General features: G+C 38.2%; 1 protein-coding gene across 3 annotated transcripts in view; it reads right to left on the bottom strand.

Moving 5' to 3' along the window:
* The window catches only part of RELN (reelin), a 277,724-nt gene that overhangs the window by 166,056 nt on the left and 97,975 nt on the right, over positions 1 to 13,693 (bottom strand). The gene's annotated exons all lie outside the window — the stretch shown is intronic.

Here is a 13,693-nt window from a genome sequence, read left to right as displayed (position 1 = left end):
AAATTCCTAAGCCAAAATGGTTTGGTTGGTAATAAAAATCACTGGCATGTAACGAAGGATGTCTTTAACATGTATCTGTAGCTGAATGCAGAGTGTCTATATTTGAGGCCTCAAAAGTTTTGTCTAAAGGATAATTAATTCTTATTAGTGATCCACAGCTAGAAGGCATGTAATGTACCACAAAATTTGTCATTCTGTTTCCCCATGATCAGGTAGAAATATAATGCAATGTGATTTGTTTTTCTCTTACAGAGCTCTCATGCTAACAGTAATTGTTTTACTTTCTTTCCAGTTGCTCATTTCATCCCTCTTTTCCAAGTGCAATACTTCACAACATCAGTATTTTCTCAGAGATTTCAAAACCTTTCAGTATTTGCAGGTGTTGTATCTGAAGTCTTATTTCTTTCAGCCAAAGTTCTTCCAATATCTGTCTTGACTCATGCACACTCTTCATACATGTTCTTTAGCCTTTCTCTAATTAATATTAATGAGATCAGTATAGAGCCATTTGAAGTCCTTGAAATGGCCTCTCAGTTCAAAAGTAAGATGTTGAAAGCTACTTTATGAATGCAGTTTCTCAGCCAGTAGTGTGCCCTCTCGAATGGATCATGCCCAGCTTGCTTATGAAAAGTCAGAAAAGACCAGAAAGGAATGGTGGGAAAATGAAAACCAAAATACATTATATTTTACTTGGCTACTAGGCCAGGTACCCTGAAAAGGAAGAAGAATAAAAGTAACATATCTAATACTAAATTTTTCATATACAGTGGATACCCAGGGTAAACTCATCTCCAAACTGCCAGAATACAAATAGGAGTAAACGAAAGCTCCTCTGGTATCTACTTTGCTTTCTGGACATGTAGGAAAGCTCTATTTACACCAACGTGTGTGTCCTGAAATGCAAAGCTACGCTGACGTGATGCTCCTTGGGCTTTTAGACACCCTCTTCCTCTGCCTGAGGAAGGAGAGCTGTGTCACCTTTTCCACCTTGGACTTTTAGAGGCAGATGTAAAGCTGCAGCCTTGCCACACTGGCAGTGACAGGATTTTGGCCACAGTCTCAGGATCACATCACCAGTATGAGGTTTTGGTTGCACTCCCTACCATGTCCCCCATTGCAACTATTTTAGGATTTTCAGTGCTTTCATAAAACACAACAGAACTTCATGCTATAGTTCTATGTTAGCATTTCTGTATCTGCTGACAAGGCCAGTGACCGTGCTAAGTACAGAGTAAAATAAAAATAAATACACTGCTCCAGCACATAAAGGCAAGAGAGCTGAGGAATTAAGTCTTATTTAAAAATATGAATTAAAGTATTTATTTAAGCTCTGTTGGCATGAATACAAATGAAACTATAGGATCACTACATATGTTTCTGCAATTTACCACATAGGTGTACTCAGTCATGCAAGTCAGAATTGGACCAAAGAATCTCCAAAATCAAACATTTTGATTTCTTTAGAAGAACTAGATATGGTGGCTTCCTCTGGCAGCTGAAATGGCAGGGCACCCCACAGCCAGCTTTGTGGCCAATGCAGCACCACGAGATGGGTTTTTCATACGTGTTTCAGTGTGGGACTTTAATGTATTGAGCTTCCCTGGCTCAACGTACAAGAAGAAGGCACACCTAAGGCACAGAAGGTATTTTGTCCAGCAGTTCTATCCCCCAAGCTGTCAGGGTGGAAGAGAGGACTCTTTGCAGACAGCGGGAAAGAAAACTTTTATTAGCAGTGGACCAGGACTTCAGAGATGCTGTTTATGCAACAGCCCAGGACACAATTCACAATGTACACAACAACGATGGCAACCAGAGCATTCATTTATGAGGCAGAGAACAGCAAACTCTTGGAACACAGACCACATGCAGAGGAGAGCTCGAGAATGTGTCTGAATGCAAACAAACACCAAGTAATAGCAATAATACCCAGCTCTGTGCTGTTTACTGGATCTCTGCATGCGTGTGAGAAACAGGAGGTTCGGGCAGAGAGCCAGCAACCAGCTGAGTGATCGGCATCTTTCTGTGTCTGTCATCCCCTGCTTGACAATGCAGACCAGGAGCCAATTGCTGCTGTTCCATGGCAGGAGAGATCTGCACCCTGGGGACAGGAGTGCAGGGCAGGAGGGGCACAGCTTGCTCCAGCCTGGGCTCACATCACATTTCTCCTGCCATGGGCATCAGCAACGACAGCACAGCTTCAGGGACTTGCTAAGGGTGTTGCTACTACCACTTTACCAGCATTATCTACTCCATTTTCTCTGTATTTGTGCTTTATTAATGGAGCAAATGAAAATAATGCAGTACAATTATGCAGGAATTGAGCTACTTCTAGAAAGATGTTCAAAATAAACCTTTTCTGTATTGAACTTTCTCTGTTGGTGCTTTTCCTAGTTGACAGGTGAGGTTCGCAGAACGGGATCCTGAATTTGGATTATTTTCTTATAAAAACATGTAACATATCCAAACTCATTTCAATTCCTATATTCACACTCATCTAAAAACTACATAATATTTATGATAATTATTACAAAAATAATACTGGCAATGCCTGAAAGAGACTCTACTAAAGAAATAAAATTGTTCAACTATTAATTCTGGGGTTTTGCTTTTGTAGCATATATATATATATATCTCCAATAACTGAATGTTGTGCTTTTTCAAAAAGTTTCTATGCTGTCTTAAATGTAGTTAAATATTGCTTAGAGGAATGGCACTTACTAACTACTATTTGGTGTTACTCTACACCAGTCTGTAGTCCCACTCTGATATTGTCTGCTATTTATTCCCAGCTAAAAGGCAAGTGACTAATCAGATCTAATGTGTCAGACAGACAAAAGGCAAGATACATGTTCCATACATCCCCAGAGAAAATTCCAAGTAGGAATTAATCTTTCCAAAGGGATGAGAAATAAAAGAAAAATGGTAGACATCCCATCCTGTTCCCAGAGGAGGAACATCCTGACGTGGTAAGTGAGAGCTTTGAAAGAAAAATAACTTAGAGGTAATGAGGTTCCTCTTTATATTAACCTCACTCTTCCATTAGCCTAGATCTATTTGTGTGCTTGGGGCTATGCAAGAGGGGATGAACTGCTTACAGAGAAATAAAGAGTTCTGAACACAAAAAGACTACATCAAGTGCCAAGGTTCACTGGCATCTCAAGGCATTGCTAACCCCATATGTCAATTACAGCACTTTTTAAAAGAATTTTCCTTCCTAAGCCACAACTATTTGAGCTAAAATCAGATTCCAATAAGGATGCTTGGTACTTGTTCTGCCCTTACACAAATGCTTGGCTACCTGTACCTTTTTCTGGTGATGGAAGGCACTGGGACAAATTCATGCAAGAGAGGGCTTCAAAAAGGCTCAGGTGCCCTACAGTAAAATACCTCATCTCATGGTGCACCAAAGAGGATTTTCTACAAGATCAAAGAAAAGGTTATTTCTTACTTGCACTAGCAGAATTTAACCTTGTGCCAGCTACTAATGGTTAGTGGCTGCTTCTATTCCAGGAAATTCAGGGTGACATCCACAACACTGGCTCCAGGAAAATCAGTGAGTGACTGTATGAAGCTGAGATTGGCTCTTCCCCAACCCCACAGTGGTGCCCCTGAAATCAGGTCTGATGCCAGCACAGACTGTGTTGGTTCCCCACCACTGTGGAGGACACAGCTGATGCTAGGCAAGTTATGACCTTGGGCTGGAGCAGAAAATAATGCATACCCAATGATTGGTGTTGGCATTTTGTGCTGAAGTATCTCACAGTTCACACTGGTTTCACATGGGTTGCTAAGTGGTTCTTGTTAACAGGTTGCACTTTGAAGAGGTTGTTTTGGCTGAGGAGAGCAGAGGCAGGAGCCTATATGGGACTGACCCTTGTGTGCTGCCTCTGCTGCCTGGCTCTGCCACCTCCAGCTGTGGAAAGGACACACAGCCACACTGCAGAGGTGGATAGTCACCCTGCTTATGCCAATAAATGGGTTGATTTTTAATGCATTGTTAAATTTGCATGATCATCTCTGTAGGGTTGTCTTGTTTAACCCATTGTCTTTAAAAAATATATTCTCCTCCAATATGCCTAATTAAGGGATCTCTGAATAAAATAATTTGTAAGTACAATGGAGAAGAGGCCTTCAGGAACATGGGGCTGTGTTGTGCACAGCCTTTCATGGCAGGAGTGTGAACCATTTTCTTCCAGTGCCTTGCAAATGGGGTTCATGGACTATTGACTGTGTGTTATGAGGGGGTGCATTTTGGATTGTGTTTACTACTAGGGCTGGAACCTTCAGTGCTAATTTCTTCAAGAGCAGTCAGACTGACATGTGAAACCTGCCTGGGAGATGATGCTGGCTCTGCTGCTGGGGCCAGGAGGGAAAATGCACAGAGCACTCGTGCTGGGTGGGAGGCTTCCATCCACTGCTTAAATGCCTCCAAGTTGTTATTTCAGTTTGCACTTGACATGCAAGTTCAGTCTAATTAAAGCAGCAGAAATGAGATCTCTGTGTTCTGAAATATGCATTTTGACTCTGCTTTTCTCTTCCTGTCCCAATGGTTTCCTCAATGAGATGTTACGGAGAAAGTCATCTGTCCTGGCCATATTCAGCTGAAATTGTCAGGGAAATTTGGCAAGTAAGATGCAATTACTTATGTAGACATTTGTTCAGGAGACTGAATTGGAACACTTGCTCTAAAAACCTCAATCAGAGGTGAAAATTCTTCAAGGGGAAAGGACTAAAATGGTCAGCAAAAGCCGGGGTGTGTGCTAGAGGGCAAAGAACAGTAATTTATTTAGGGTGACTGTCCTGAGCTGAAGTTTGTGGTTTACATGAACAAATCATATAAATAAATAATTATATTTAATAACTTACTCATGGGTAATCCTTCACATAGGGTAAATGAAAGAGGAACAAGTGCCACCTGGTTTTGTCTTTTGTCTCTAAATTAATCTCTGGGGACTGCACATGTGGGAAAAAGACTCAAGTCAACCTAAAGGTTGATTAAAGACTGATTTAATAAACATTTAAGGACTTTCTTTAAACAAGATTTGAATAAAACAGTCTCAAATAGAAAATAAATGAGAAATTATTTTCAGAAATTTTGTTTCAGTATCTGAAGGGAAAGATGGAATTTCTTACAAGAGCATGCAGTGACAGGACAAGGGGGAGTGACTTCAGACTGAAGAGAGTGAAGGTTTAAAATAGATACTAGGAAAAAAATCTTTACTGTGAGAATGGTGAGGCACTGGAACAGGCAGGCCATTCTGTGATTCTATTTTAGATTTTATAATTATAATCCATATTATAGAGGATGAATCTAAGACTACAACACTGGAAACAGAGGGGTGCACAGGCACCTCCAGCCCCTACACATTACAGTTTTTAAGAACCCTTTTGTGTTGTCCTAAAAAACACCAAACTTTTGTTTGGTTGCAAGGTGCATGTACAAAAGGTGGATACAACATAACAATGTATGTACCTAACAGAAGAGGTAAAAAACCATTCTAAAATGTATACAAACACATTCATTTTCCTTTCGCTTCAATTTCAGAGAAGAAAAAGATGTGGGTTTTTAAAAAATGCTGCCTCGTTTTATGTGATTCTTGCTAACTGAAAGTAGATTAGGACAATACTTTCTTCCCAGCTACAGGAAATCCAACATTTTCATTAGTATTTTGCATTGTGTGATTACAAAAAAAAGCAAATTCTTTTTTTTCTATACTTGAAATAAAGGGTTATTGCAGTGGCATCTGCCAAGCAGAGAGCTCATATAAATAATAGAACAAACATCTATTGTCTCTCTACTGACACAGTGCCAACAGCTAGGTCCTGTTTTCTACCTTTTTCAGTCTTTGGGAGAAGACTCTGTCCTTTTTTTAGGTTTTATAATCTATTGTACTTTATAATTTAGTGAAATATCAATTGGATGAATTTTAGATTTTTAATGCATTAAATATTTTTAACTATTTGGAATCTAAATTTAACCCTAAGCTAATGAATGTATTACATTTTTTTTGGTATTAAAAATACTGCTTTTCCTAAATTTTGCTTATGTAGTCCTTTAAAGCCTATATTCAATGAAAATATTATACAATCACCCAAATTATCCTTCAAGGACCGCAAAACATTTGTCTTTTCCAATATGAAAAGAAGAAGTGTTGCAGTTACTGTGTATTTTAAAATTCTTGAAATCCCTAAATGAACACAGAGGTATTAAGTAAATGGACTTGCAGTTAATGTATGATTCTGCAATGACCCTTTTCTTAATAGCATTTGCTAATTAAGTTTGGCAGTGCTGATCAACTGGGGGAGTTCAACAGAGGCCACAAAGATGGAGCACATACCCTGTGAGGAGAAATTGAGGGAGCTCAATTTCTCATTGAGCCTGCAGAAAAGATTATTTTGGGGGGACATGGCAGCAGCCACCAAAGGAACTTGTGCAGTTCCTCTCCATCATGGTTGTGTTTTAAAACCAGACTGGATTAAAGTCCTGTGCAACACGGTCTGGCCCTCCTTTGGGCAGGATTTTGGACTAAAGACCTTCTGAGATCCCTTCCAGTCTGCATTTAACTGCAGAACCATCATTCTAAGGTTTTGTATATCTGGTAAAAGCAACGAAATGAAAGCAAGGTTTACATCTAATCAGATTAATCATCACTTGAGAACTGATTTTCACAGAACAGAAGAATTAACCAGTTCATTATGTTTAACACTTTGCAGCAATATCTGTGCTATTGATTCTCCCTAATCATGGGGGATATCTCAGAGTACCCAACCAGAAGTGCCAAAGGTTTTACATGATCTCAGAAAACCAGGAGTTTAGAGGAGTTTAGAGGAGTTGATGCTCTGAGGTTTTCTGATATGGTACATCTTTAAATGAAAACTCATAATAGAAAACACTCAGCTAACACAGTGAAAACTTAAAAATATTTAAAATTAAAAAGAAAAATAGGAAATACAATATGAGATGCTGGGATGAAAACAGCATTAATTTTAAAAGACCCCAAATAATGGGGAAAATGATGATATTAATGCCACCTTTTCATTTCACTGCTCTCATGCCCTCTGTACTCCCTATCCATTCCCTAGTTAAGGTTTCTCCAGTCTGCTCTATCCCAATTTTGTCCACTGCTCCCAAAGGACATTGCCACAAGCTGTGGATGAGCTGGACCACAAAAAAATCTTGAACCTTATCCCCTGTATTTGCTTTAAAACCCCCACAAAGAAATCTTCAACAGCCAAATTAATTCTCTTTCTTAAAATCAACTAATTTCAGTAATAATTACATATATGTAACTGGTGCATCCACAGTGTGTGAGTCAGCTCAGAAGGGAAGGTTAAAAACTGCCTCTTTAACCTAAAGCTAGAAAAATAATACATCTAAAATCAACATTTCCACAGACCACCCCCCCACAGCACATGGGGCAGGTTTCCCTTCCTAAAGCTTCACCAAACTGAAATATTACACTCTTGTTCAATGTCTCTTTCTCACCAACCTAAATGCTTTCAGAGGACTGAAAAACAAGTGAAACATGGTAATCTTTCACAGACTGATCAAAACCACACTAAATGAAAACCTGATACAGTTTTTAGTGAAGAATTGTTATTCTTGCTGTGAATATGGTAAACCTCTGGGAAAAAAATGCAGGGTCACTCATCATACAAAGGGCAGTTATTTCTCCTATGTGGTTTTTAATTTTCATCCAGATTTATGAGTTGGAAGAAAGTATATATCCCTGAAGACCATACTAGCTTACAAATAGAAATAGGCAGGTGAAATATTGCCTTACGAGAATAATTAATTCCATCAGCCTTTGAAAAAAAAAAGAAAAATCTGTGAAGTATCACAGAACTCCAGACAAAAGAAGCAGGTGGAATGGCATAATGTACATAGCATAAACTGGAGACATGATGTTGTGTAGCCCTGACAGGAGCTGGTTGTACTAGAGAAGGGCAGGAAGTTATTTGAGGACCTTAGAGGTATTCAAGGCAAGACTGAGGTGTAGTGAGAGGGCCCCTGGAAGTACTGTGCTAGTGGGGTTTACTGTCCAAAGCTGTAGGAGACTTGGATTCATGAATCCTGCTGCTCACAGTACAGTTTGGCCTTTCTTCAGCACAGAGTTTTTCCAGAGATGCCCATTAGAGGGCTGGGAGTAAGAGACAATCAGACACATGCATGCCTAAATCACATCCAGCCTTTCCCACCCCAATCAGACAGATCAAATTTAAAATCCAATCTGTTCTCTGTGTCCTTCCACAAGTCCTGTCCTCCAGCCCTGCTTTCCAAATCAGCAGCTTTTAGCAGCTCTTAGGGCTGAGCAAAGCCCCTGAGCTCCCCTTGCAGGGTGTTAGCATAGCTCAGCATCCCTTGGTGCTGGTTTCCAGCTGTGCTGGGCGAGAGCTCTGTGAGCCACAGCTGGGGTCAGGACCCAAACAAACAGCTCTGCTGTACCTTCTACCACATTGCTTAACAGCACATCAAGGCTCACAGTTCTGGTATTTGTGAATGCTTTTGCATAATAAAATAATAATAGGATTATCAAAATTGTGTTTAACAAAATTTGAGCTTCACCTTCAATTGGTCAGTCACTTGACACAGGCATAAATACACTGAATTTACAACTCATTTGGACAGCAGCCTCCCATATAATATACTGTTCCAACAATATTAAGTTTGAATCCATGTTTCTCGCTAGGAAACAATCCTGATTTGTCTTACTCAGAAACAAATTACCTGCTAAGCTACACTGCTATAATATCTCCTTTAGATACAGTGTGGATAATAATTCTTTAAACCCATTATTAAAAAAGACAGCAAAGTCTAAAACCTTTCTCTTAGAGTAAAGTAATAATGAAGAGATTTATAACCTTAGCCTTGAAAGAAACCAGAGTAACAGAGAATCGAAAAAACAATGTAAGTACTTCCAGGATAGATGATTGCTCTTGCTTTTTATTGCTGACTAATTTTTCCTGAGCACAGATTTGTTTTCAGAAGACCCTGGCAGAATGAGCACAACACTAAAATGGATCTTCGTAGGGAAATATCCTGTTGATGTTCTGAGATTCTTTAGCACCAACACTGGATTTCCTATGCCCCTGGTGAAAAAAAAGTGGCAATACTGGGTGAAATGCAACCAGACTTCAGCTCTTAATTTATTTGCTAATGACAGCTTTCTATCAAAATGAATACACTGGGAATTCAGTTCAGTAAAGTTGCCAGGAAGGTGAACTTTTCAAATACACACAAATAATTATTGCTTTTTTTTACATGAAATATTGCTTGGGAGCTCAAATTCCCCTGTCTGGAATCCCAAATTCCAAGTACTACAGATGAAGGCATTCATTGGAGACTTGCACATCTGCTGCTGTACACAACAGAGTGGTGCTGGAAATTAGAGAAATTCATCTGTAATTCAGGTAGCTAAGAAGTTAATGGTTGACTAATAAAACATCAAACTCAAGCTAACAACGATAAAAGAAAATCTCTTCTCATAACTGATATTCTAATGGGGTTTTCAGAGTGATACAGTTTTTAAGATTTTGTGAAAATATTGCATCAAATAAACAAAAACAAAAAGCATGGGTTTGTTCTTGCAAATCTCTCCTCTTCAACTTTGGGTATTAGGTCCACTGTTGCATTTAGTCCAGTTCCCTCCACCATTATGGAAGGGACACTTCCCATGAGCTGCCTGGGATAAATTCACAAGTGTCAGGCTAAATTGAACAGGTTTTCTAAATCCTTGATCTTCTGAGCCTTCTCTTTGTCAAAAATATCCCAAGTATTGGCTCCAGGGAGAGTGCCCTGGAATGGGAAGCAGTGACATCCCACATGTGACATAAATCTTCCCAGCGCAATCTATGTAAAACTGACCAGACTAAGGATGGATTCACTACAGATTATAGATTTAATGAAAAGTTACGTAAAGTTATTACAAGTGTAATTAGCAATTTCCTGTTTTGAATGATCATCAGGAATCTGCTGATCTCAGAAAAAAAAAATCCCACATCTACACAAAGAATGGCTGAAATCTTGTAAACCTACAATGGAAAATCAATATAACATAAACTAGAAGGTGCCTTGTTGCTATGAATGGGACAGATGTGGCAGTGAGTCAAAAAAATTGAAGCAAGACCCATCAGAGGGATGGAGCAAATAGCAGTAAACTATTAGCTGGTAAAGGTGTGTGGATGACAGAGATACAATTGTAAATTCAGAAGAAAATAAGACATATTTGAGAACAGCATCCAAAACAATGATGTAAAAATAGCATCACTAACTATGCTGTACCACTTGTTTGGCACATGCTAAGAAAACAGGCAGACTTCATCCACCAGTAAAGATAACTCTATGTTATTCCTGTACAAAGACTGTAAAAACAGTATATTGCAAACAACAAATAGAATATTTAAAAATACAGCTGGTGACGTGTGGCTTTTAGCATCCAGATGCATCCACCTCTGAGGATCTCTCAGTCAAACAGATCACAGTTACTTTGGATTCCTTGCATAATATTGCTGCCCTTTAAAAAAAAAGTATACATTTTTTAAATTTTAATTTTATTGACCTGAGGCCAATCCCTTGCATTTAAAGTAAAGACTTGGGTTTATGTACTAATAATACTCAGTGGAGACATGTTAACATGTACCTTTTAGCTTAAGAATTTCAAATTATCGATTTACTTCTATCTTTCAATATGTATTCCACTTGACCATTGTTCTGTATTATTGACTTCATAATTCCTAAATTAAGAGATACAGAAAACATTATAAATGTTTTAGATACTTCTAGTAAATCAGAACAGGAGTCTTTCCTGAGTTTCCATTCACAAATCTTTTGATCTGTGCTTACCACAAAAGTTTACATGTTGTCTTGCTGCAGAGAAATACCTTCCATTTTGCAGATGTCAGTAGTGTTTGGAAAACTGTTCTACAATACTTCTCATGCTGACACTTGGTCTTTTGAGGAGTTTGCAATAGTAACACAGTGAAGAACTTTGACCTTTTGGTTCTAGAAAGCAAGAATGAAACTGCTTGCTTTTTTTTCCCCCAGGCTATTTCATAGGCTTCTTTACACACAGCAACATACATTAAATTTCACAAAATCTTTGCTTTTCAAATGCTAAGTTTTGTTCTGTTTAATTGTGTAAATAATCCACATCTACATTTCTTAATAGTCTCTAAAATACTATTCATGGTTTGAAAAAACACTTAACTCTTCTTGTCTCAAAATAAAAACTTGTATAAAATAAATTTTAAGAAGCCATTTTACTTTAAGCCATACTTTAAAAGTATCCTGTTAAAAGCCTTGCATTCCTGAACTCAGGAATCCATGTCTGCATTCCGGGTGTCAGGTATGCTGAATGATGCTGCTTCATGACTTCATGACAAGTATGGGTTTATTTGATACTGGTTTAATTTCATGTGTTTTCCTGTGCCCCTCCATGCAGCAGGAGTGTGTACACAGTCATTCCATACCTGAAGTCAGAAGTGGTTTCTAAGCCACAGAAAGCTCGTCACTTGCAGCAACACTGGTACCATCTTTCTCTTGGTCTCCCAACTCCATCCCCTCCAGGAGTTTGCTAAAACACGCTCAGCTGGACCTTCTTGCCAAACCTGAGCTTCCTCAAATTCTTCTCCATTTGTATATAATAATCCTTTCCAGTATGGTGCTCTGTATTCAGACATCTAAGATAATATTATTAAAGACCCCTAAGTTGTTGTTAACTTTCATTGGAATGGACCTAAAAGTTCAGAAATAATTAATGCAGGGAGAAAGAGGAATGGACAAGCGGCACTTTCCATCCAGAAATACATCCTGTGACACATTAAATTGAATTTCCTTGCATGTTTTGTCTTTCTGTTTTTAACTGACATGGACCCTTTTTAATGCTGGTGACAGAAGATTTTAATATCAGTGACTGTTTGGAAACTGGACAGTTGCCCAGGAAATGGATCTGTACTGTGTCACCACGTACAGCAGTTACTCATTTTAGAACAGCACCCTCCTAACCAAAGGACACACAATATAATGAAGAAAAATTACCCCAGTCACTGTTATTTCAGAAGCACTAGTAAATGTAATGAGCTTGCAGTTAATTCTTCTACCATTAACCTCTGATCCTAAATGAGCTCTGTGATCTTGAGCACATTAATGACATTAAGTAGGTACATGACAGCTCTGTGCTGAGCCCCCCTTTGTCTAGCCTAAGGAGGCCAACAAGATCTCAATTTTCTTTGCAAAACTGAGCAGAAGGTGCTCCAAACTACTCTGCTGCAGTCTGGGCATGGCTGGCAGCAAAGGTGGGAGAGATACCCCACGTGTTGGAAGGAAGACCTGGAAATATCTGGGCCACAACCTCCTGAGACCAAGGGATCCCCCACACACCTTCCCAAAACTCACATTAACACCACCCAGCAGAACAATGGGCTGGAAGACTGCTCCATGTTATGTGCCAGGATGAAGCATTTTTGGAAGACTTGGGTAAAACATTAATGAGAATTTCTAATTATCACATATAGTTGCCTTTTGTTATAGAAGACTAAGTTTTGTTTACAAACTGAGTAGAATTATCCATTGCAAGTGTCCTATTCCAACTTATTTTTAAGTGAAAAGTGAAAATTAAAAAAATCCCAACAACCTTCCAGCTTTGTGTAAAAAACTTCATCATATATTTAAATTTATTTTTTCCCTTGTTCTAACAAATATTAGAAAATACTAATGAAAGGGCACACAGGCTATGACCTGAAAGCTGGGACCAAAAGGCCCTGAAGTCTGATTTCTCTCCTTCTTCAGAGACGTTATGTGTTCTACCGTCCTTTGTTTCCACTGAGAACAAATGTTTAAAATACTGAACAAAAAGAATTCCTTCATCTTCACAAAATATTTTTCTAGTTTTGATGTATGTGTAAACATTAGTATTCTCGCATGAATATAATTCCTTCCAGCCATTTAAAATACATGATGACTATTTTGTTAACTCCAAGAAGTGTCAAAGAGAACATGTTCTGCTTCTTGCAGTGAAGTGATGAGAAAACTTCTAGCAAATAACAGCCCTAGCTCCTGCATAATTAACACTTCCAATAAACTGGATCATAAGCTTCTTGCTTCAAAATTGCCATTTTATGTGAATGATACTGTCAAGAGTTCATATGCACTTGGAATAATAGTGAGGTGAAAGTGCATTTTCAAGTCAGTGCCTAAATTTAGGCTTTGTAAGAATAACTTTTTTAAAAAAGCCAAAGGGAAAAGAAATATTTTCATAAAATTCATAAAAAAGTAAACAGATACTAGTTACATATTCTGACAGGTTTTTCAATGCTCTGGATTTTAATGTACCAATTTGAGAGAAATTTAAAGAGTTAAGAAAATAACTACTAAAATAAAAGTTTATTTATATTTCTGCTTAGGAGTAAAAATAACAGAACAGTTAGAAATACTACAAAATACTGGATTTTTAAAGTGTAATTTATATTGTTAACAATTGTATTTATTGCAGAGAATAGGCAAGATTTTTCTTTAAATTTATAGATTCCCTTAACAATAGTTTTAAGTATATACATGTAAATATATTCCTTTTTGGCTTGTGGTAAAAATAATGATAGCATTTGCACCCAAATGTATAAAACCAGAAACGTTATTCACTTGACAAACTACACTGTGTTGCTATCTATTATTCTCGCAGAGACCATAAGGATATAT

The sequence above is a fragment of the Lonchura striata genome, chromosome 5, assembly GCF_046129695.1.
Source record: "Lonchura striata isolate bLonStr1 chromosome 5, bLonStr1.mat, whole genome shotgun sequence".
Taxonomy (NCBI): Eukaryota; Metazoa; Chordata; class Aves; order Passeriformes; family Estrildidae; genus Lonchura; species Lonchura striata.
This window is presented reverse-complemented; position numbering and strand designations above follow the sequence as displayed.